Consider the following 26,083-nt stretch of genomic DNA (forward strand, 5'->3'; position numbering starts at 1 on the left):
TTTAGAGAAAAAACAAACAAACATAAAACCAAAAACCGCACCTCATGCTTTTCAGTCCATGGTTGATCTGTGATGAAAAGTACCAGTACCAAAAACTCTTGTTGGCTGACTAGTGAGATCAATCAGCATGGCCTAGTGGAAAGAGCACGGGCCCGGGAATCAGAAGGACCTGGCTTTTAATTCTGACTCCGCCATCTGTCTGCTGTGAGACCTTGGACAAGTCACTTCACTTCCTCTGCCCCTCTGTCCCTCAGTTCCCTCATCTGTAAAATGGGGATCGAGTCCATGGAGGGACATGGACTTTGTCCCACCCGAATCAATCCCAGTGCTTGGAACAGGGCCATGTCACATAGTAAGTGCTTAACAAATACCATAAAAACCCCAAAACAAAGCAATCAACTGTATTTACTGAGTGCTCCCAGTGTGCAGAGCACTGTAATAAATACTTGGGAGAGTACAATATAAGGGAGTTGGTGGACAAATTCCCTCACCACAGCTAGAGGGGGAGAGATATATTTCATTAGGACTATTAAATAATTATTTGGATTCAAGATTTTTTTTTGTTTTTTAATTTTGTCTTTCAAACTGATCAGGCTAGTGAGTTGCAATCCAAATAATCTGAGGATTTCAAAAAACCAAGAAAATCCCATGAATCTTTTCCCTCTTCTCTCTCCTTGGTACTGCATCTCCTTGCACTCTTCCTGCTCCCCACACCCCTCCCTTCTCTTCTCCCCCAATCATGAATGTTTTGAATTCATCTCCTGCTCTAATGTGTTTCTTATCCACTAGAACTGGTCCCAAAAGGTGAGTACACACTATTCATATTCATAATCATACTAACAATTGTGGTACAGTCCTCTGGACTGTAAGCCCACAGTGGGCAGGGATTTTCTCTCTTTATTGCTGTATTGTACTTTCCAAACGCTTAGTACAGTGCTCTGCACACGGTAAGCACTCAATAAATACGATTGAATGAATAAATGAATGAATGGTATTTGTCGAGCGCTTACTATGTGTCAAGCATTATAGCTAGCAGAGGGGTAGGCGCACGGTTCTCAGATCAGTTATAATCACTGTCCCACAGAGGGCTCGCGGTCTAAGAGAAAGAGGGAGAGAGCCATGGCCTTAGCCCCATATTACTAATGAGGCTACAGAGGCACAGAGATGTTAGGTGACTTGTCCATGGTCACAAAGCAACGACCTTTAAGCGGCAGATTCCCGGTTTGGAACCCAGGCTCCTGACTTCCCATGAGTTCTCTACCCGGCCATGCTGCTTCTCTATCTTGCCTTCGGCAAAACGGTGGCGAGCTCCCCGAGAACAGACATCATGCCCAAGTGCGGCATGATAAAGCGGAGAGAGCACGGGCCTGGGAGTCAAAAGGTCACGCGGTCCAATCTGAGCTCCGCCACTTGTCTGCTGTGTGGCCTTGGACAAGTCACTTCACTTCTCTGGGCTTCAGTTCCCTCATCTGTGAAAAGGGGATTGAGACTCTGAGCCCCACATGGGACAGGGATTGGGTCCAACCCAATTTGCTTGTATTCACCCCGGCGCTTTGAACACTGACTGACACGCGGTAAGCATTTAATAAATACCACAAGCGCTTAGTACAATGTTTTGTACTTTTCAGCTGTTCAATGATATCTTTTAATGGTATTTGTTAAACGCTTACTAGGTGCCAAGCACTGTTCTAAGCACGTGAGGCAGAGCCCATTGTGGGCAGGGATTGTCTTTGTTGCTGCATTGTACTTTCCAAGTGCTTAGTACAGTGCTCTGCACACAGTAAGCGCTCAATAAATACGATCGAATGAATGACTGAAACAACTTGGTCAGGTAGGACAGAGTCCCCATCCCACACGGGCCCCACAGTCTAAGTAAGTGGGAGAACAGGTATCGAATGCGCCCTTGGCTGTTGAGGAAACTGATGCCCAGAGAAGTCGTGACTTGCCCCAGGTCACCCAGCAAGCAAGGGGCAAAGTCGGGTCCCCTGACTTCCAGGCCGGGGCTTTTTCCACTAGGCCACTGGCTGGTTCTCGCCGGGGTCAAGGGACATATCTGTTTCCCAGTGAATCAGCCCAGGGTTCTCCCTCCGGGTTGGACTTTCCGTGGAACCCTTTGGGATTGCCGGCGGAACCCGTTTGGTCGCCGTCGCCTGGCGGGTCGAGTTTCCCAGGCCGACCTCGATGACCCGCTGCGTGCCTGATGTCAGGGCTGGAGCTGGGCCTCCTCCGCCTGTCCCTCGGCCTGTCCCTCGGCCTGTCCGTCGACCTGTCCCTCGGCCTGACCCTCGGCCTGTCCCTCGGCCTGTCCCTCGGCCTGACCCTCGGCCTGTCCGTCGACCTGTCCCTCGGCCTGACCCTCGGCCTGTCCCTCGGCCTGTCCCTCGGCCTGTCCGTCGACCTGTCCCTCGGCCTGACCCTCGGCCTGTCCCTCGGCCTGCCCTCTTGCTTTCCCAGAGCCCTCCTGGGCAGAAATGCAGCTCCTTAGCTAAAATGGAGAAATGCCTTGGGCCCCGGCCCCCAGCAGGACCCGCTCACAGGGCCTGCCACCTTCTGGTCGCAAGTAGGAAGCCTGTGCACCACAGTCAGTCAAGCAGTGGTATTTACTGAGCGTTTACTATGGTGCATAGGACTGTACTGAGCGCTTGCAAGAGTACAACGGAATCAGCACAACCTTTCCTGCCCAGCACAGCCGCCTGGCCCCTCCATCTTCCTCCCCCCACCCCCCTCCCTCCCCGTCTTTCTCCCTCCTCTTCTCCTTGACTCTCTCACTCCCTGTCAATCTCTCCTTTTCTTTCTCCCTCCCTTTCTCCTCGTCTCTCTCCTTCCCTGTCTCCGTCTCTCTCCCCCTCCGGCTCACTCCCTCCTCCATTCTCACTCCCTGTATCTCTCTCTCTCCCCCTTCTTCCCTCTCTCTCTCCCTCCCTGTCTGTCCCTCCTTCTCTTCCTCCCTCTCTCTCCCCTCCCTCCCTCCCTGCATCTCTCCCTCTTTCTCTCCCTCTCTGTCTCTCCCCCTTCCCTATCTCTCCCTCTCCCTCCCCTTCTTCTCCCTGCATCTCTCCCTCTCTCTCTCCCTGCATCTCTCCCTCCCCTTCTTCTCCTTGCATCTCTCCCTCTTTCTCTTCCTTCCTGTCTCTCTCCCCCTCCCTGTCTCTCTTCCTCCCTTCCCCTCCCTGTCTCTCCCTCCATTTCTGTCTCTCTCCCCCCTTCTCCCCGTGTCTCTCCCTGCCCCTCCCTGTCTCTCTCCCTCCCCCCTCCTTCCTTGTGTCTCTCCGTGTGTCTCTCTCCCTCTCTCCCCTTCTCCCTGTCTCTCTCCCTCCCTCCTCCCTCTTTCCCTCCCTCCCCTCCTTCTCCCTGTCTCTCCCTGTCTTTCCCTCCTCCCTCCCTCCCTGTATCTCTCCCTCTGTCTCTCTCTCTCCCTCCCTGTCTCTCCCCCTCTGTGTCCCAAACACACACACACACACACACACACACACACACAGACCCCCCCCCCCGGGCCCAGACGGACGGACGGGCGCTGTGTCTCTGTGTGTGTCTGTGCCTGTGTCTCTGGTTGGGGCGCCCTCCCGGCCCCTCCCCGCCTGGCCCCGCCGCCCGCCTTCTTCTCCTCCTCCTCCCGCCGCCCGCCTTCTTCTCCTCCTCCTCCTCCCGCAGGCCCCGGGCCCCGCCTCCTCCTCTTCCTCCTCCTCCTCCTCCTCCCGCTCACGACGACGCGTCCAGGGAGAGAAGGGCAGAAACCCACCCCAACCCACCCCACCGCCCATCCATCCATCCATCCATCCATCCATTCATCCATCCATCCATCCATCCATCCGCCCATCCGCCCGTCCATCCCCCCGGGAGCGGGGTGGGCCCCGACACGCACACCCACAGAAACCCACAGAGACACCCACAGAGCCAGAGGGAAGCCATCCACAGCCCACCCAAGTAAGTGTCTCTGTCAGTCCGTCTGTCCGGGTGTGTGTCTCTGTGTGTGTGCGTGTGCGCGGCCGGGGAGGGTGGGTGGGGAGAGGAGCGGTGCCCCCTGGCAGTGCCAACCCGCCGGACCCCGACAGGGCAAGGAGAGGAGGCGGGAGCCATATATAGACACAGACCGCAACCTGCACCCAGTGCCCGCCCTGTCTGTCTGTCTGTCCGTCCGTCCCCGTGTGCCCGGCTGGGTTTGTGTGTGTGTGTGTGTGTGTGTGTGTCTGTGCCCCTCGGGCCCGGCGCATCTGCGGCACAGGCCTGGGGGAGGCCGAGGGTGGCAGGGTGCCAGGGCCCGGGGCGGCTCTGGATTTGCCCCCGGAGGCCGGGGGCGGGGGGGCAGCAGGGCACGTGGCGGAGCCCCGGGAGACCGGGGTTGGGGGGCGGCGGGGGGCCGAGCCGGGCCCGGGGGGGGGGGTCCGGGGTCCGGGCCCCCGCCAGCTGGAGGAGGAGGAGCGGAGAGACAAGGCCCACGCTCCCTTTTCCCTCTCTCTACCAGGTAGTCGGGTGGCCAAGTGGCCAGGTAGCCGGATTCCCGGGTGGCCAGGCAGCCAGGGAGTCAGCCGGCCGGGTTCCCAGCTAGCCAGACGGCCAGGGAGCCAGGTTCCCGGGTAGTCAGGTGGCCCAGTGGCCAGGTTCCCAGCTCGCCAGGTGGCCGGGGAGCCGGGATCCCGGCGAGCCAGGTGGCCAGGTGGCCAGGTTCCCGGCTAGCCAGGTCGCCGGGTTCCGAGGTTCCCAGCTAGCCAGGTAGCCGGGTTCCCAGCTAGTCAGGTAGCCAGGTTCCCAGGTAGCCAGGTGTCCAAGTAGCCAGGTTCCCGGCTAGCCAGAGAGCCAGGTTCCCAGGTAGCCAGGTTCCCAGCTGGCCGGGTAGCCGGGTTCCCAGTTTCCCAACTAGCCAGGTAGTCGGGTTCCCAGGTACCAGGTTCTGAGGTAGCCAGGTGGCCAAGTAGCCAGGTTCCCAGCGTGCCAGGTGGCCAGGTTCTCAGGTAGCCAGGTGGCCAAGTAGCCAGGTTCCCAGCGGGCCAGGTGGCCAGGTTCCCAGCTAGCCCGGTCGCCATGTTCCCAGTTAGCCGGGTAGCCGGGTTGCCCGGCTAGCCAGATAGCCAGGTTCCCAGGTAGCCAGGTGGCCAGGTGGCCAGGTGCAGCAGGTGAAAGGCAGGTGGAGGGGGTGGTGACCGTGGTTGGGTCAGAGGAAACCACAAGCCTTGCACACACACGTGCATTCACACACACCACACACACAGGCACACAACACACACAGCACCTCGAGACAGATTTTTAGGGCGCAGGGTTCACACAGGCCCAGGCCCCAGAGGTCCTCGCACCTCCTGAGCTATAATAAAACCATCGCCCACCCACCCCCCTAAATCAGTGGGCATCTTTATTATCGTTTCATATTATCATATATCATCTTTTCATTTTATGAGAAGCCGCGTGGCTCAGTGGAAAGAGCACGGGCTTTGGAGTCAGAGGTCATGAGTTCGAATCCCAGCTCTGCCACTTGTCAGCTGTGTGACTGTGGGCGAGTCACTTAACTTCTCTGGGCCTCAGTTCCCTCATCTGTAAAATGGGGATTAAGATTGTGAGCCCCACCTGGGACGACCTGATTCCCCCGTGTCTACCCCAGCGCTTAGAACAGTGCTCTGCACATAGTAAGCGCTTAACAAATGCCAACATTATTATTATCTTTGACATCGATCAGGGGAAGGAAACCCCTAGGAGTTCACTTACAAAAAGGAAACGGTAAAACGAAAAGAAAGAACAAGCATGCGGTGTTTACGGACCATCGCGGAACAATTCCTGGACGATCATATTCAGCACCGGGTCAAGAACAGCGTTGCCTTGTGGATGGAGCCCGGGGCCTGGGAGTCTGAAGGACCCGGACCCGGGTTCTAACACCGACTCTGCCACTTGTCTGCTGGGTGACCTTGGGCAAGTCCCTTCACTTCTCTGGGCCTCAGTTAGCTCATCTGGAAAAAATGGGGATTAAGACGGTGAGCCCAGGGTGGGACAGGGACTCCTCTGTCCAACCTGGTTAGCTTGTATCTATCCCGGCGCTTAGTACGGTGCCTGGCACATAGTAAGCACTTAATAAGTACCGTGAAAAAGCCACAAACATAATAATAATGATGAAAATAATGATGATATGTGGTATTTGTTAAGGGCTTATGATATGTCAAGTGCTGTTCTAAGCGCTGGGGCAGATGCAAGGTAATCAGGTTGGACACAGTCCTTGTCCCTCCTGGGACTCACAGTTTCAATCCCCATTTTACAGATGCGGTAACTGAGGCTCACCTGCCTTGAGTCCGATTTTACTGACGCGAAGATTGGCAGCCAGGTCAAAGGTCGTCCATTCATTCAGTCGTATTTATGGAGCATTTACCATGTGCAGAGCACTGTACAAAGCATTTGGGAGAGTACAGTGTAACGACAGACAGACCGATTGCCCGCCCACGGCGAGCTCACAGTTTGGGAGCAGTTTCGAGCCACTCTTTCGCAACCGGGGAGGTGAGTCAGGGGTAGCGTTAATTGGGAGCCGCTGTCCCTTCATTCATTCATTCGATCGTATTTATTGAGCCCTTACTGTGTGCAGAGCACTGTACTAAGCGCTTGGAATTCGGCAACAGAGACGATCCCTATCCGACAACGGGTTCACTGTCTACAAGGGGGAACAGCCAACAAAACAAAACAAGTACATGGCATCAGTACCATCGAGATAGATAAATGGAACCCTAGATAAATGTACCTCATTAATAAAATAGAGCAATAAATATGTACAAATTCATACGAGTGCTGTGGGGAGGGAAAGGGGGTAGAGCAGAGGGAGGGAGTAGAGGTGATGGGGCGGGGAGGAGGGGCAGAGGGAAAGGGAGGGCTCATTCTGGGAAGGCCTCCTGGAGGAGGTGAGCTCCTAGTAGGCCTTGGAAGAGGGGAAGAGAGTTAGTTGGGTGGATGTGAGGAGGGAGGGCATTCCGGGTCAGCGGTAGGACGTGGGCCGGGGGTTGACGGCGGAACAGGCGGGAACGAGGCACAGTGAGGAGATTAGAGGCAGAGGAGCGGAGTGTGCGGGCTGGGCTGTAAGAGGAGAGAAGGGGGGTGAGGTAGGAAGGGGCGAGGTGATGGACAGCTTGGAAGCCAAGAGTGAGGAGTTTTTGCTTCATGTGATAGGCAACCACTGGAGATTTTTGAGGAGGGGAATGACACACCCAGAAAATTTCTGCAGAAAGATAATCCGAGCAGCGGAGTGAAGTATAGACTGAAGCGGGAAGAGACAGGAGAATGGGTGATCGGAGAGGAGGCTGACGCAGTAATCCAGTCGGGATAGGATGAGAGATTGTACCGGGAAGGTAGTAGTTTGGAGGGAGAGGAAAAGGCGGATCTTGGCGATGTTGTGAAGGTGAGACCGGCACGTTTTGGTGTCAGATTGGATGTGTGGGGTGAATGAGAGAGCAGAGTCAGGGATGACACCAAGGTTGCGGGCCTATGAGACGAGAAGGATGGTAGTGCCGTCCACGGTGACGGTTCGCTTCTCCCGTGGCCGAGTAGTTCAGCCCAGTTGTGTTCCTGCCGCCGGTTTTGGTCATCTCGTAGCCATGGACCATGACCACTAAGGTGTCTTCGCTACCCAGGAAGCGTTGGCGTATCGGTAGGAGGTGAGACGGTCAGAGTTGCAGGGCAGCTGGAACAGCGGCAAGACATCAGTGGTGCAGGCGGAGCTAGGCATCGAGTTTTGGAAGCAACAGCGGTGGTTCGGAGTCCACCTTCCAGTCAGTGGTCTCACCCTGAAGAGTGAGTCTCTGGATGATCCAAAAAAGTTATTACAGGTTCCAGAAAGTCTCCCTAACCCCTCCCCGGGAGTCAGTTTTACCCACCCTATATGCCCTCCTTCTGGGTCACGAGAGCGGATGGAGCACGGGCTTGGGAGGCAGAAGGATCTGGGTTCTAATGCCGGCTCGGCCATGTGCCTGCTGTGTAACCTTGGGCCAGTCGCTTCGCCTCTTAGGGCCGCGGTTACCTCATCTGTAAAACGAGGATTAAGATTGTGAGCCCCACGTGGGCTGGGGCTGTATCCAGCCCGATTTGCTTGTATCCAGCCCGGTGCTTAGTACGGTGCCTAGCACATAGCAAGTGCTTCACAAATACCGCAATCATTATTATTGATAGTATTATTACCCCGAAACTCTTTGAAACTAATCCCATCCCCTCAGCACTTATGTGATATTCCTTTGTTGCCACCCCTCACTTGCCATTCTTTTCTCTCCGGCTAGATGGTAAACCCCTTGATGGCAGGGATCGTGTCGTCCTACTGTAGTGTACTCTTCCAACTACTCAGTTCAGTGTTCTGCACCCTGCAAGTGTTCAATAAATACCGTGATTGATTCTGCCAGACAGGCACAGCAAGATTTTTGGCAGATGGACCCACAAAAACACACCCAGAAGAGCGTTACGGTGCCCAAGGTCATGCAGTCTTTGATAAAGTCAAATCTAGAAGCCCAGGCTCTAATCTGTGTCTTTTAGATGACTTTGTCTCTCTTGCTTTAAATCCCCTTACTCCTGTTCTCTTCTCAAGGGAAGTCGCAACGCACATACCCACAAAGATCCATTTGATAAAAACATGTACATAACAAATACAGGAGTCCAGTAAATATTCGTTCACTCGTATTTATTGAACGTTCACTTCTGCTAATGGTGGTGGAGCTCAGAGATTCCGTGGCATATGCACTTGACCTGCAAAATAGTGAAAAACAGGGGACCGATACATGGAGAAAGGACATAATATGGTGGAAGGCTCTTGCTGAATAAGCGCTTTCTTGCTAGGTGAAAAGTACCCCACTGAAGGCCTGGCATAAGACATTATTTGAAATTCTGATCGAAGGTTGTCCCTCTGAGAATGAATGTTGATTTACCCAAAAGATCTTTGCGGTTTCCATAGCTTTTTTTTTTTTTTTTGGTTGGTTTTTCCTGAAAGGAAAATGAGGATATTTAAAGATATATCATTTTCTCATAAAATGATCTTAATTACAAGAGGAAGGTAGACTTTTTTTTGTTACAAGAAACTCACCGTTTCACAGTATATGTCTACAATCTTTTAATATTCTGAGGGAGACTTGAATTCTGGCACTACTAAGCATTTTTTGAATTTGGGTGGATGGAAGAGTGCAGTGATCAAAGAAAGGTCGGGGTTGTCAGCTGGCCCATGACAGTCCCAGGCAAGGAAATGATGATGATGATGATGGTATTTGTTAAGCTCTTACTATGTGCGAAGCACTGTTCTAAGCGCTGGGGGGATACAAGGTGATCAGATTGTCCCACGTGGGGCTAACAGTCTTAATCCCCATTTCACAGATGAGATAACTGAGGCACAGAGAAGTTAAGTGACTTGCCCAAAGTCACACAGCTGATAAGTGGCGGAGCTGGGATTAGAACCCATGACCTCTGACTCCCAAGTCCGTGCTCTTTCCACTGAGCCACGCTGCTTCTCTAAGGAAATGCATGTGGCCCTCCACTGCTCCAGAATAATAATAATAATAATAATGATAATAATAATAATAATGTTGGTAATTGTTAAGCGCTTACTATGTGCAGAACACTGTTCTAAGCGCAGGGGTAGACACAGGGGAATGAGGTTGTCCCATGTGGGGCTCACAGTCTTCATCCCCATTTTACAAATGAGGTAACTGAGGCGCAGAGAAGTTAAGTGACTTGCCCACAGTCGCACAGCTGACAAGTGGCAGATCCGGGATTCAAACCCATGACCTCTGACTCCAAAGCCCGGCCTCTGTCCAATGAGCCACGCTGCTTCTAATAATTAATATTATTATTAATAATGATGATAACTGTGGCATCTGTTAATTGCTTACTGTGTGCCAACCACTGTACTAAGCACTGGGGTGGATACAAGCAAATCAGGTTGGACGCAGTCCCCGTCCCATGTGGGGCTCACAGTCCCAATCCCCATTTGACAGATAAGATAACTGAAGCATAGAGAAGTGAAGTGACTTGCCCAAGGTCACACAGCAGATAAGTGGCGGAGCCGGGATTAGAACCCATGACCTTCCGATGGCCAGGCCTGTGTTTTATCCACTAGGCCTTGCTGCTTCCTTTGTTGATCCTTCCCAGGTCCATATAAATTTGAGAACTAAAACCGACTGTGGAACTCGGCAACAGGAGTTGTGGTAGAGAGTAGGCCCAATGCTAAAATGCAAAATGATAATAATACACACCTCCCACCCCAAAACAAACAAACAAATAAACAAACAAACAAACAAAAAACAGACCTAGATGGGTTCAGGGGGTAGCGGCATGGCCTAGTGGATAGAGCATGGGCCTGGGAGACGAAAGGACTTGGGTTCTCATCCTGGCTCTGCCATTTATCTACCCTGTGACCTTGGACAAGTCACTTTACTTCTCTGTGCCTCAGTTACCTCATCTACAAAATGAGGATTAAGACTGGGAGCCCCATGTGGGACAGGGACAGTTTCCAACCTGATTATCTTGTATCTACCCCAGTGATTAGAACAGGGCTTCACACATAGTCAGCACTTAACAAATTCTATTATTATATCCCGCCTCTGCCACTTGTCAGCTGTGGGACTGTGGCCAAGTCACTTCACTTCTCAGTGCCTCAGTTACCTCATCTGTAAAATGGGGACTGAGACTGTGAGCCTCATGTGGGACAACCTGAGGACCCTGTATTGCCCCCAGTGCTTAGAACAGGGCTTTGCACATAGTAAGCGCTTAACAAATACCAACATTATTACTATAATATCAGTACTCGACAGGCCCCCGGGAACCAGACTGCTAGCCACCCTAAGTAAAGGTTTTTGGTACTCTTTTTGAAGGTCGGAGTATATGTTTCAAATAGAAATTTTGAATATAATGTGAGGTGTTACCACACATTTGATAATAATAATGATGGCATTTGTTGAGCGCTTACTATGTGCCAAGCACTGTTCTAAGCGCTGGGGTAGATACAAGGTAATCAGGTTGTCCCACGTAGGGCTCACAGTCTTCATCCTCATTTTACAGATGAGATAACTGAGGCACAGAGAAATTAAGTGACTTGCTCAAGATCACACAGCTGAGAAGCAGTGGTGCTGGGATTAGAACCCGTGACCTCTGAATCCCAAGCCCGAGCTCTTTCCGCTAAGCCACGTTGCTTCTCGTTTTATTCCGAAGACAACTAAGAGTGATGTGGGTTCAGTCTTCTTTTTCAGGTATTATTTGAGGCTTGAATTCAGACAATTATCTGAGATCTGAATTTTCCCCAGTTAACAGAGAGTTATAATTGTACTTTTGAAAGCTATCCTTAGAATAGTGTTGGCTGCTTATTTTTTACTAGGATTTAATAACAATTGTAAACAAGCTCATTTGGTCAAACGGTAGAGAGACAGTCACAAGCCCAGCCTCATAATGAATTTAGAAAGATGCCTCAGTAGTAATGGTCAGCCCAACCAGTGCACCTCTCCCATAATATGTGTATCTCTAATATGCTTTTTTGTACCTATTAGTGTTTATAATGGTAGTAAGTGCGTACTTTGTCCTAAGCACTCATTCAATCGCATTTATTGAGCACTTAATGTGTGCAAAGCGCTGTGCTAAGTTCTTGGGAGAGTACAGTAGAACACCAGACACATTCCCTGCCCACAACGAGCTCACAGTCTAGAAGGGGAGACAGACACTAATATAAATAAATAGGTAAATAAATGCATTACAGCCCGTAGCTTGGGTTCTTTTCCCAGCCCTGCCACTTATCTGCCGTGTGACCTTGCGCAAGTCACTTCACTTCTTTAGGAGGCCTTCCCAGACTGAGCGCCCCCCTTCCCTCTGCTCCCATCTTCTGCTCTTCCCCCTTCCCCTCCCCTCAGCGCTGTGCTCCTCACCTCCGCCAAACTAATTCTCTTCCTCTCTTCAAAGCCCTACTTAGAGCTCACCTCCTCCAAGAGGCCTTCCCACACTGAGTTTCCCCTTTTCCCTCTGCTCCTTCTGCTGCCCCTCTACCCCCCCTTCCCCTCTCCTCAGCTAAGCCCCCTTTCCCCCCCTTTCCCTCTGCTCCTCCCCCTCTCCCTTCCCCTCCCCTCGGCACTGTGATCGTCCGCTCAACTATATGTATTTGTTATTACCCTATTTATTTTGTTGATGAGATGTACATCCCCTTGATTCTATTTATTGCTATTGTTTTAATGAGATGTACATCCCCTTGATTCTATTTATTGCTATTGTTTTTGTCTGTCTGTCTCCTCCGATTAGACTGTGAGCCCGTCAATGGACAGGCACTATATCTGTTGCCGATTTGTACATCCCGAGTGCTTAGTACAGTGCTCTGCCCATAGTAAGCGCTCAATAAATACTATTGAATGAATGAATATATTATTTATTACCCTATTTATTTTGTTAATGAGGTGTATATCTCCTTGATTCTATTGATCTTGATGATGTCTTATTTTTATTTTGTTCTCTTTTGCTTTGCTATCTGTCGGATACAGATGTGCTGCGGGGATGGGAAGGAGGATTGAATGAAGGAGCAAGTAAGAGCGGCGCAGAAGGGAGTGGGAGAAGAGGAGAGGAGGGTTTAGTCAGGAAAAGCTTCTTGGAGCAGATGTGGCTTCAATAAGCATGGAAGTGGGGCAAGTATTGAGATAAATACAAGAAAATGAGATGGGACACAGTGTCTGTCCTCCCCCAGGGTTTACACTTTAAGGGGAAAGGAGACTTGGTATCTTCTCCCCATTTTACAGATGAAGGAAGAGGCACAGAAAGGTTAAAAGCGTAATTGGCCTGAGGGCACCCAGCAAGGACGAGAACTAGGTCTTCCGACTCCCAGGCGTGTTCTGTTTCCATTAGGCCATACTGAATCTTTCTCAATAAAGTTCCTTAAAAGTATGGCGAAACGATGCTATATAGTTTTTATGGGTTTCTTAAATTCTAATCCCGGCTCCGCCACTTGTCGGCTGTGTGACCTTCGGCAAGTCACTAACTTATCTCTGCCTCAGTTTCTGTAAACGGGGATTGAGACAGCGAGCCCCATGTGAGACATGGGACGTGCCCTACCTCATATCTTGTGTCTGCCCCACGTTTAGTACAGTGCCTGGCACATAGCGAGCACTTAACGAATGCCATAGAAAAAGAAACGAAACAAAACAAAGCCCCCCAAAAACTTCTAATCCAATCACGTGGCTTCAAATATAGTTGCAACTTGGGGAGATACAAACTGATTATCAGTCACTGATTGAGAAGAGAGAAGTAAAGAGAGAAGAACATAAAAAATATCAGTCTGAGTCAAACCAGTGATCCTTGAGTCGTAGTCTCTCTCAAACTATAATGTCACCAAAGGATGCGTGGGGAAACTTTGGGATGGATATCAACGTGGCTTAGTGGAAAGAGCACAGGCTTGGGAGTCAGAGGACGTGGGTTCTAATCCCAGCTCCACCAATCGTCTGCTGTATGGCCTTGGGCAAGCCGCTTAACTTCTCTGCCCCTCTGTTACCGCATCTGTTAAATGGGGATAAAGCCTGTAAGACCCATGTGGGACAACCTCATTACCTTGTATCTACCCCAGCGCTTAGACCGCTTGGTTCATAGTAAGTGTTTAACAAATACCATGATTATCATTATTAATTATCTATCCCTGATCACTTTGAAATCTATCATACCCCCCTGCACTTTCATACAAACACATATCCAGCACCAAGTCAAGAACATTCATATAAGAATAATAATAACTGAGATGTTTGTGAAGTGCCTACTGTGTTCCAGGCTCTGTAATAATAATAATAATGTTGGTATTTGTTAAGCGTGTGCTATGTGCAGAGCACTGTTCTAAGAGCTGGGGTGGATACAAGCAAAGTGGGTTGGGCCAGTTCCTGTCCCACATGGAGCTCACAGTCTTAATCCCCATGTTACAGATGAGGGAACTGAGGCCCAGAGAAGTGAAGTGACCTGTCCAACCCATGGCCAGACAAGTGGTGTAGCCGGGATTAGAGCCCATGACCTTCTGAATCCCAGGCCTGTGCTCTACCCACTAAGCCATGCTGCTGCTTGAACCCAATTTTCCTGTGCACCCTACCACTTAGTACCCTTTACCATCTATGCACTTCAATCTGTGTCCTTTGGACACTTAATATTTCTCCCCACCCCAACCTCACAGCACTCATGTATGTATCTTTAAATAATGTATTATAAATTATTTATTCATATCACTCTCTCCCCTCTAAACTCATTATGGGCAGGGAGTATGTCTGCTAATTCTGTTGCAGTGTACTCTCCTAAGCACTCAGTTCAGTGCTCTGCACATGGAAAGTGCTTAGAGAAGCAGCTTGACTCAGTGGGGAGAGCACGGGCTTTGGAGTCTGAGGTCATGGGTTCGAATCCCAGCTCTGCCATCTGTCAACTGTGTGACTGTGGGCGAATCACCTCACTTCTCTGTGCCTCAGTTACCTCATCTGTAAAATGGGGATGAAGACTGTGAGCCCCACGTGGGACAACCTGATTCCCCTGTGTCTACCCCAGCGCTTAGAACAGTAAGCACTTAACAAATACCAACTTTATTATTATTATTATTAATAAATACGGTTGATGGGTTGATTGATCTAATATCCATAGCTTTCCCCTAAATTGGTACATAAATCTGAGATCCTCAGCGTCTACGTTCCTAGTACTTTTTTTTGTTGTCTGCCTCACTTTACTTTTTGATAACCCATTTTGGACTTATCGCCATGAATTTTGGCCTATGGGATTGAAAAGATGCGGAATCTAAGAACTACGTGGGTGTTGATGGAGAAGATAGTTGATTTCTCAAAGTTTGGAAAGTAATTGTAGTTTAGCCAGCAGGTCAGTTTACATCTTCTTTTAAAAAGGTTTCCGTCTATGGAATCAGTTAACAGCGGGGTTGTTCTCATAATATCCTCTTGCCAGAATTGGATTTTAGAGAAATTCTATTTGATTCTTGTCCCTTCCCTCTACTTTTTCTTTCTCCTCTCCCCCTCACTCTTTCCCCTTGACCTTCAGAGTTTTGATATTGCTTCTTAAATTGTGAGCTGCTTAAGGGCCTCCAGAGACCATCTCTAATTCTCTGCATTTTCTCTGCGTGCTTAGTACAGTCCTTAGCACACAATAGGTACTTGGTAAATATTGTGACTACTGTTCTTCCTTTCCCTTTTCCCCTGAGTATCAGCCTTTTCTCCTCCCTACGTCTATTGCCAATCCCATTCAACACCGCTGATATTTCTTAGTTACCGTTCTGAACTACGTTTGATTGAATTTAGCTGAGGTCAGTGTCCCCCGCAGCGGAAATCAAAACAGTACCTCGGGATTCAGTATTTTTTCCGATATTTATATGGCAGTGAAATCCCACCGCTAGGATTGAGAGGTGTTATAAGAGCATTACGGACGGGTAATGTGTTGCTGATTCTGTTACATTGCACTCTACCGAGCTCTCGGTGCAGTAGTGAGCGCTCAGTAAATACCGTTGATAGATCGATCGATCGATCCTTGGCTCGAGATATCAAGAACCAAGCGCTGAGGAGGAATTTATTATAGTTCTGGTGGTGGTGCCACTTGCGTTCTCATCCCTAACAGTCCTGGCCCTGGTGGGGCATGGAATGGGCAGCGGTTCTGTTGTGAAGTGCGTGTACGGCCTGGTGAAGTGGATAGATGACGATGATGGTATTTGTTAAGCTCTTACTATGTGCCCAGCACTGTTCTGGCACAGACCCGGGAATCAGAAGGTCGGGCGTTCTAATCCCGGCTCGGCCATTCATCTGTTGGGTGACCTTGGGAAAGTCACTTCTCTATATCTCAGTTATCTCATCTGTAAAATGGGGATTGAGACGGGGAGCCCCACGTGGGACAGGTACTGTGTCCAACCTGATTTACTTGTATCCATCCCAGTGGTGGGTACATAATAGGCACTTAACAAATACCGTTTTTTTTTTATGCCAACATTAGCCAACTACAAGTAGAATTAGGTCTAAAAGGCATTGTTAGAGGAGCAGCGTGGCTTAGTGGAAAGAGCACCGGCTTGGGAGTCAGAGGTCGTGGTCCCGGCTCCACCACTTCTCAGCCTTGTGACTTTGGGCAAGTCACTTAACTTCTCTGTACCTCAGTTACCTCATCTATAAAATGGGGATTAAAGACCGTGAGCTCCACCTTGGACAACTTGATGATTTTGTATCTCTCTGTATCTTAGAACAGTGCTTGGCACATAGTCCATCACCATCATTGTTATGTCGTACTCCCCCAAGTGCTTAGTAGAGTGCTCGGCACATGGTAAGCGCTCAATAAATACGATCGAATGCATAGCTCCTGTTTCCCAGAGCAGTGCCCTTTCCACTGAACCTACAGCAAAGAACAGTTAAGAAAGGGTGGAAAAAGTCTGATGAAAACATGGGAATTCCAACAAAATGATCTCCCTCCCAGTGGGCCATGGTAGATATTTTTTTTGTTTTTTTGTTGTTTATGGTATTTGTTAAGTGATTACAAGCCTGGTACTGTACAAGTAGATACAAGATAATAATCAGGTTGGACACAGTCCCTGCCCACAGAGGGCTCACAGTCTTATTCCCAGATTTACAGATGAGGTAATTGAGGTACAGAGAAGTTAAGTGTATTGTTTAAGGTCACACAGCAGACAAGTGGCGGAACTGGGATGAGAATCCAAGTCCTCTGAATCCCAGTCCTGAACTCTTTTCACTAGACCACACTGCTTCTTCAGTCACTATAGCTTGGGTATTTGTTTCTTGGTTAAAGTCACCAACAGAGATTAATTGTTCAATTCAATCATATTTATTGAGCGCTTACTGTTTGCAGAGCACTTTACTAATTAGCGTGGCTCAGTGGAAAGAGCACGGGCTTGGGAGTCAGAGGTCATGGGTTCGAATTCCGCTCTACCACTAGTCAGCTGTGTGACTGTGGGCAAGTCACTTAACTTCTCTGTGCCTGTTAGCTCATCTGTAAAATGGGGATGAAGACTGTGAGTCTCACGTGGAACAACCTGATTACCCTGTATCTACCCCAGTGCATAGAACAGTGCTCTGCACATAGTAAGTGCTTAGCAAATACCAACATTATCATTATGAATTATGCACACTGCACACTATTGAAGACATCTGGAAAAGAACTGTACATCTATTGAACGATGATTTCTTAACCTAGATACTTTTCATTTTTATAGGTTAATTTATTGTGTAGTGAAAAAGTAAGCAGTCTTAAGAACCACGACACACTTGCTTCTCTGGACCTATCAGGGAAGTGATCCATAAAAACAGACTAGATACATTGTGTGCAAACTCATTTAAAACAGGCACAGGGCTAATTACTCAGTTAATTAGCATCGTCTAGTGGATAGAGCATGGGCCTGGGAGTCAGAAGGTCATGGGTTCTAATCCCGGCTCTGCCACTTGTCTGCCGTGTGACCTCGGGCAACACACTTCACTTCTCTGTCCCTCAGTTAGCTCATCTGTAAAATGGGGAGTAAGACTGTGAGTTTCACTTGGGACAGAGACTGTATCCAAGCCGATTTGCTGGTATTCACCCCAGAGCTAAGTACCGTGCCTTGTACATAGTAAACCCTCAACAAAAACCATTGTTATTACTGTTATCTTTTAGTTTAAAAATGGTTGTTCAGTAGTGATGAGAAGCAGCATGGCCTAGTGGATAGAACACTGGCCTGGAAGCTTGAAAGACCTGGTTTCTAATCTCCATTCATAGAGAGGATGAGTGTGTGGGGCTTATTGGGGGTGGTATGACTTGGAGCTCTTATGGGGACCTGAGCAGGGACACCCCCCAGGTGAATGCGATGGGATCTTTCCTTGGTGGCCCTGTGAACCAAAAGCAGGGGACGAGGCCCAGGGCCCTTTCCCATTAAATGACTGGCTAACTATTCCCCTGCATCTGCCCTTTTGACCGAACATTCAACTCAATCACCTTTCTAGGTTTTAACTTCTTCTCCTGGCCCCTAACGGTTCTGACTCAGTTCTACATTTACCCATTTGGTAAATGGAAAATAGAATATTTAATAATGTTGGTATTTGTTAAGCGCTTACTTTGTGCAGAGCACTGTTCTAAGTGCTGGGGTAGATACAGGATAATCAGTTTGTCCCACGTGAGGCTCACAGTTAATCCCCATTTTACAGATGAGGTACTGAGACACAGAGAAGTTAAATGACTTAAAGGATGTAGATTAATGACTTGATCATATGAGATATTAAATACGTATTTATTCTCCCCATTAGAACACTAAAAATATTAATCAATAAGAGCAATCTTGCCTTTCTTCCTTTGGTTTAAGCATCATGGTTAAAATCAAGCCAGTTTCGAAGCAAAAGATAGCACAGATAATTACCAAAAGTGAAATTGCAAAATTTAAATCGGAGAGAAAAGTTGTCAGTTCTTTTCTTTGAAAGTTCATTTGTTGTTGTTGTTTTTGTGGCATTTGTTACATGCTCACTATGTGACAGACACTGTTCTAACTGCTGGGGTAGATACAAGCTAGTGAATTTGGACAAAGTCCATGTCCCACATAGAGCTCACAGTCTTAATCCTTCATTCATTCATTCAATCGTACTTATTCAGTGCTTACTGTACGCAAACCACTGTACTACTACTACTAATAATAATGTTGGTATTTGTTAAATGCTTACTATGTGCCAAGCACTGTTCTAAGCACTGGGGTAGATACAGGGTAATCAAGTTGTCCCACATGAGGCTCATAACACTCTTAATCCCCATTTTACAGATGAAGGAACTGAGGCCCAGATAAGTGAAGAGAATACTACTAAGCACTTGGAAAGTACCATTCAGCAATAAAGAGAGAAAATCCCTGCCCATACCAGGCTTACAGTCTAGAAGGAGAGAGACAGACATCAAAACAAGCAAACACAGATGAAGCAATTAAGGCACAGAGAAGTTAAGTAACTTCCCAAAGGTCACAGAGCAGACACGTTGTGCAGCCGGATTAGAACCTGGGTCCTCGGACTCCACAGCCAGTGCATTTATGCAGCTAGCTTGGATGGGGGAAAATTGGGTTCAGAGAGTAGGTTGACATTAGAGGAGTGGAGTGTGCACTGTAGTAAGAGATGAATGAGGTAATGTAGGAGGGAGAGAGCTGATTGAGTTTCTTAAAGCCGATGGTAAGGAGTTTCAGTTTGATGCAGAGGTGGGTGGGTAACCAATGAAGTCACAGTACTGCAGACATTCTACTATACTATATACTATATACATATACTATATATATATACTATATTCATAGTACAATTCCTACTAAGGACATTTTTGTTGTATCCCCGTCAACCTGCCCATATGAAGTCCTATATGTTAGAGAGATAAGTTAATTGTGTGTGTCTCTATATGTGTATTGTGTGTATGTTGAAGTATTATTTTGATCTAATAACAGTTGTTTGGAGGATGATTTTACCATCAAACATATGTAGTTCTTTTTCATGATTTCTTGAAACACTTTAACATATTTATAATTCTATTGATTTTTATTAATGATGTGCGTATATATCTGTAATTCTATTTATTTTCTTCTTTTGATGTCTGTCTCCCCCCTTCTAGACTGTGAGCTCATTATGGGCAGGGATTGTCTCTATTTGTTGCTGAATTGTACTTCCCAAGTGCTTAGTACAGTGCTCTGCACACAGTTTGCGTTCAGTAAATACGATTGAATGAACAAATGAATGAAAAGTGTCTTGCAGGAAAGAGCGGATTCTGTTCTTATTCATTCATTCGGTCATATGTATTGAGCGCTTTCTGTGTGCAAAGCACTGTTTTAAGCACTTGGGAGAGTACGACCCAACAACAGACACACACATTACCTGCCCACAACAAGCAGTGGCACGGATTTACTGTGTTGACCTTGGCGTGTTTTGTAACTTTCTTTTCTATCTTTATCTTCTGGTTAAGATGTGGAATCAAAGAATGCTTTCTTTTTATTTTTTTCACCTATTTGCAAGCAGTCCAGGTTCTCTATAGACATTATCTAATTTGTCCCTGACAATAACCCATTGAGGATAAGTATCATTCTCCTTTTGCCCTCGTCCTCTCCTTCACCCTCCTCTTCTTCCTGTATTGTGTGACTGCTAAGTGTTAATCTCCGATAAGAACATACCCTCCTCACTCTCAGAGAAAATTGAAAGAGATGAAATGACTTGCCTAAGCACACTGAGTAACGCAGGCCCTGCCTTTCTGAAGTAAAGAGTTTTGAGATGAATCCATTGGATAATTCGCCTCCACCATTTTCATGCCTCACAAAGTGATGAATTTTCCTGATCCAAAAAGTTCCTAAAGAGTCTGGGGCCACATTGTGATGGGACTTCAGGCTGGGTCAGAATCGAGGGTGCCCAATCCCAATTCCCCACCCCCAGTGCACTTAAATTGGGTGCTTTGTGGGCCTGGGCCTGTTATATTTATCCTATCAGCCAGACCTGGAGATGGAACAACAAACCCGAGTGCCGGCGTAGGAATGCGTTTCCGATCCTCCGGGAAACAATTTCAATGGAATAGACTCTGGCTATCATCCAGACTCCTGGAGGAAGTCATTTATGAATGACCGTAGGGGACTCAAATGGCAGTAACACAGCCCTCGGCCTCCCATTTTTTTTGTTGTTTGTTTGTCTGTTTTTGTTTTGTTAAGTGCTTACTCTGTGCCAGACACTGAACAAAGGACTGGCAAAGATGCACGCTAATCAGGTTGGATACAGCCCGTGTCCCACATGGGTGGCACTGTATTCCTCCCATTCTGCAGAATTTTTTTCAGAAAATGATATTTGTTAAGCACTTACTATGAGTCAAGCATCATTCTAAATGCTTGGATAGATACAAGTTAATCAGATTTGATACCATCCCTGTCCCACATGGGAATCACATTCTAAGAAGGAGGGAGATAATAATAATAATAATGTTGGTTTTTGTTAAGCGCTTACTACGTGCAGAGCACTGTTCTAAGTGCTGGGGTAGATACAGGGGAATGAGGTTGTCCCACGTGAGGCTCACAGTCTTCACCCCCATTATACAGATGAGGGAACTGAGGCGCAGAGAAATGAAGTGATTTGCCCACCCAGTCACACAGCTGACAAGGGGCAGAGTCAGGCTTCAAACCCATGACCTCTGACTCCCAAGCCCGGGCTCTTTCCACTGAGTCACGCTGCTTCTCAGAGTGCTTCTCAGTGATCAGGATCAGGCACTGAATCCCCATGTTGAGGTAACAGAGGCACAGAGCAGTTAAGTGACTTGCCCAAGGTCACATAGGCAAGTAGCAGAACCGGTATTAGAACCCATGTCCTCTGTCTTCGCAGCCTGGATATTATAATAATAATAATAATGATGGCATTTGTTAAGCGCTTACTATGTGCCAGGCTCTGTTGTAAGTGCTGGGGGAGATATAAGGTAATCAGGTTGTCCCACATGGGCTCACAGTCCTAATCCCTATTTTATAGATGAGATAACTGAGGCACAGAGAAGTTAAGTGACTGGCAAAAAGTCACTCAGCTGACAAAAGGCAGAGCCAGGATTAGAACCCATGACCTCTGACTCCCAAGCCTGTGCTCTTGCCACTAAGCCACGCTGCTTCTCATATCCCTTCCTAGCGCTCACCTCATCCAGGAGGCCTTCCCAGACTGAGCCCCCCTTTTCCTCCGCTCCAGTCTACTTGTTTTGTTGTGTTGTCTGTCTCCCCCTTCTAGACTGTGAGCCTGTTTTTGGGCAGAGATTGTCTCTATCTGTTGCTGAATTGTACTTTCCCAAGCGCTTAGTCCAGTGCCCTGCACGCAGTAAGCGCTCAATAAATATGATTGAATGAATATCCACTAGGCCATGCTGCTTCCCTACAGATGACGGACCTGAGCCCCAGGGAAGTGAAGTGATTTCCCCAAGGTCAAGTGGCGGAGCTGGGATTAGAACCCAGGTCCTCCCTTCTCACTCTCAGGCCCGTACTCTATCCACTAGGTCATGCTACTTCCCATCTCACCGGACTTCCAATCAGAAGCCCCGTCGCCCGCACGCGGGCCTTCCGGACTTTCGTGGCCGACGTCCCATGTGCTTGGGGGGCTGAGGAGCTCAGGCTGCTGCAGTTTAAGACCCCAACAAATCCCCGAGTGCTGAGAATGCTCCGATTGGGCCTGGACACACCATTTCCTCGTGGCAACCCCCCGAGCCCCCACAGTTCTCTTTTTCCACTGGACCCATTAGACCCTGAATTTGGTCCTTTATGGCTCTTTTGCGTTCCTCGGGTGACTGTGGTCAAACCTCCCTTCCCCTCATTCTGGGGTCCTGAGCCCTTGGAGAGCCATAGACTGTGCCTGATTCTCTTGTGTTCATTTTATAGCAGGGTTTAATCATCAATCAGTGGTACTTCAGAGTCTAGAGCACCGTACTAAGATCTTGGGAGAGTACAATACAACATATTCATTCATTCAATAGTATTTATTGAGCGCTTACTATGTGCAGAGCACTGTACTAAGCACTTGGAATGAACAAGTCGGCAACAGATAGAGACGGTCCCTGCCGTTTGACGGGCTTACGGTCTAATCGGGGGAGACGGACAGACGAGAACGATGGCGATAAATAGAGTCAAGGGGAAGAACATCTCGTAAAAACAATGGCAACTAAATAGAATCAAGGGCAACTAAATAGAATCAAGAACCAAGAATCAAGAATCTAAATAGAATCAAGAATCAACATAGTTGGTAGATGTGTCCGCTGCCTATGAGGACTTATTATTATTATCATTATTCTGGAATTTGTTACGCGCTTACCATGTGCCAAGCACTGTTCTAAGCAGTGAGGTAGGTACAAGGTAGGTTGGACACCATCCCTGTCCAACGTGGGGCTCACGGCCTTAATATTCACTTTACAGATGGGGCAACTGAGGCACAGACAAATGAAGCGACTTGCCCAGGGTCACACAGCAGACAAATGGCAGAGCCGGGATTAGAACCCATGACCTTCCGACTCCCAGGCCAGTACTCTATCCACTACGCCATGTTTGCACATGGTCTGTACTTAATAAATGCTATTTCTACTACTTGTCCGTGTCTGGATATAGTAGAAGTAATGGTATTTATGTTCCCTCATCTGTAAAATGGGGATTAAGACTGTGAGCCTCACGTGGGACAACCCGATTACCCTGTATCTACCCCAGTGCTTAGAACAGTGCTCTGCACATAGTAAGCGCTTAACAAATGCCAACATTATTATTATTATTATTATTTATTAAGCACCTAGTGTGTGGAGTGTTAAAAGTACTTGAGATAGACATCTAAAATATAATCTAAACTACTTGATGGAGTCAAACAAATCCGTTATGGATTGATGAGGAAATTAAGGAAAGCTGAGATAATGTGTCAGCCTGTACCACAAAAGTCCTGCATACAACCCAAAGAAAAAAACATTAATATTGAAACCCCAGGGCTAAGTAGTAATAACAGTAGCACTTGTGAAAAGCTCTCTAAATGCCAAGCACTGTACTAAACACTGGGTAGATTCAAGCTAATCGGGTCAGGCAAAGTCCCAATCCCACATGGGGCTCAGCGTCTAAAGGAGAGAACGGGTTTTGAATCTCCATTTTGCAGATCAGGAGACCGAAGCACAGAGACGTTTAACGAGGTCACTCAAGACGGCTTAGTGGATAGAGCGCGGGCCTGGGAGTCAGAAGGACCGGGGTTCTAATCCCTTCTCCGCCATGCCTTCTGTGTGACCTTGGGCAAGTCACTTAACTTCTCTGGACCTCAGTTACCTCATCTGCAAAATGGGGATTAAGAGTGTGAGCCCCATTGGGGACAGGGACTGTGTCCAACCTGATTAACCCCTATCTACCCCAGCACTTAGAACAGTACCTGGCACATAGAAAGTGCATAACAAATATCATAATTAATATTATTATTATTATTTAATGGCAGAGCTGGGATTAGAACCCAGGTCCCCTAGCCCCGAAGCCTGAGCTTCCTCTTCTGTTACCTGGGCAGCACAACGGTCAACATTAGACAAGGAGAAATAGAAAATCTTGTCAAGAAGGCTCCCCTTGGGAAACCGTCAGTCTCAAGTCTTTGGCTGCAAACCAAACCAAAGGTGTAGAGAGATCAAGACCTCTTTTTTGGCTGTCAGACTTGGACCCCCACTTAAACACTACATCTGACTCCGTGAGAAATTCTAGTCAGCGGCACTCGCAGGCTGTACTCAACATCAAATGGCAAGACGGGGTCACTAACAGTGAAGTACCGGAGTGAAGTACCTACTAGTCAAAGACGGCGGGTTCTAATTCTGGCTCTGTCACTTGCCTGCTGTGTGACTAAGGACAGGCCACTTCTCTAGCCTCAGTTTCCTCATTGCACAATGGGGATTCAGTACCTGTTCTCCCTCCTACTTAGAGTGTGAGCCCTGTCTGGGACCTGATTAACTTGTATCTCTCCCTGCACTTAGTAATAATAATAATAATGAGGTTGGTATTTGTTAAGAGCTTACTATGTGCAGAGCACTGTCCTAAGCGCTGGGGTAGATACAGGGGAATCAGGTTGTCCCACGTGAGGCTCCCAGTTAATCCCCATTTTACAGATGAGGGAACTGAGGCACAGAGAAGTGAAGTGACTTGCCCACAATCAGCTGACAAGTGGCAGAGCCGGGAGTCGAACTCATGACCTCTGACTCTGAAGCCCAGGCTCTTTCCACTGAGCCACACTGCTTCCACAGTCCTGGGGACACGGGACGCGCCTAACAAATAGCAGTGATATTTATTCATTCAGTCGTATTTATTGAGCGCTTCCTGCATTTTATTATTAATATTATCATTCAACCCAGAAGCGCAAGGCTGGACGTTTGAGGAGAGTACATGTCAGCAGAATATCCAAAAAGCTGCTTTAGGGTGAGCCAAAATGGGGAAATTGTGAAAGCAGAGAAGACAGAGGAAACTTTTTAGAGTACATCATTGCCTAAAGCTTTATTTTACTGTATCTTGTTTGATGTTTTTTGTTTTGTTTTTGCTTTTTAATTGGTATTTGTTAAGCACTTACTATGTGCCGCACATTTTACTAAGCACTGGATGTAGATACAAGCTAATCAGGATGGACCCAGTCTCTTTCCCACGTGGGGCTCCCAGTCTTAGTCTCCATTTTACAGATGAGGTAAATGAGGCACAGAGGAGGGAAGTGACTTGCCCAAAGTGACACAGCAAACATGTGGTGGAGCTGGGACTAGATCTCAGATCCTTCTGGCTCCCAACCTCGTGCTCTTTCTCCTAGGCCATTCTGCTGAAGGACAAGTGCGATGTACCACAATCAGAGCCGGTTATTCTTTATCTACCTCACTGCTTAGTGCAGTGCTTGTCACCTCGTGAGCCCTAACAAAAACTGTTCTTATTATAAAGAGGAGAAGAAAGAGGCGACCATCTAAAGCTTCAAAAGGATCATAAAACAAGGACACAAAAGTGAAAGTATCATCAGGGACGGGAAAGAACTAAGGACATTCTTTGTGTTTGCATTGTGTGTATTATTGCACTGTGGTTGTGGGTCTATTGGCGTTTTCAGTCACACGTGAGCTTAGAGATGAGTTTTGCATTCAGTGCTCTTCGTCAAGCATGGAGAACAATTATATATGGGACGGGGAAAAAAAAAAAAAAGTTTAGTTGGTTTCCCCAAACCGTTCAACTGTATTATAGACAGCTGTCACGAAAATATGCCCTGTTCTTTTGTGATTCATTCATTCATTCATTCAATAGTATTTATTGAGTGCTTACTATGTGCAGAGCACTGTACTAAGTGCTTGGAATGAACAAGTTGGCAACAGATAGAGACAGTCCCTGCCCTTTGACTGGCTTACAGTCTAATCGGGGGAGACGGACAGACAAGAGCAATGGCAATAAATAGAGTCAAGGGGAAGGGTTAAGTTCTTGTGAACTCTAGAATATAAAAAAAAAAAAACAAAACCCTTGTACTGTATTTGTTAAGTGCTTACTATGTGCAGGACACTGTTCTAAGCGCTGGGGTAATCAGGTTGTCCTACGTGGGGCTCCCAGTCTTAATCCCCACTTTACAGATGAGGTCACTGAGGCACAGAGAAATGAAGTGACTTGTCCACAGTCACACAGCTGACAAGTGGCAGATCTGGGATTCGAACCCATGACATCTGACTC

At 47.8% G+C, this 26,083-nt stretch overlaps 1 protein-coding gene across 2 annotated transcripts in view; it reads left to right on the forward strand.

The window, feature by feature from the left end:
• The first annotated feature begins 3,769 nt into the window (after nt 1-3,769).
• The window catches only part of SLC16A7 (solute carrier family 16 member 7), a 238,141-nt gene continuing 215,827 nt past the window's right edge, over nt 3,770-26,083 (forward strand). For both annotated transcript variants that reach the window (XM_029057057.1, XM_029057047.1), the window contains exon 1: nt 3,770-3,924. The gene's annotated coding sequence lies outside the window, so the exon portion shown is untranslated. The remainder of the gene's footprint in view (nt 3,925-26,083) is intronic.

Source organism: Ornithorhynchus anatinus, chromosome 2 (genome assembly GCF_004115215.2).
Source record: "Ornithorhynchus anatinus isolate Pmale09 chromosome 2, mOrnAna1.pri.v4, whole genome shotgun sequence".
In the NCBI taxonomy this organism is placed as follows: domain Eukaryota; kingdom Metazoa; phylum Chordata; class Mammalia; order Monotremata; family Ornithorhynchidae; genus Ornithorhynchus; species Ornithorhynchus anatinus.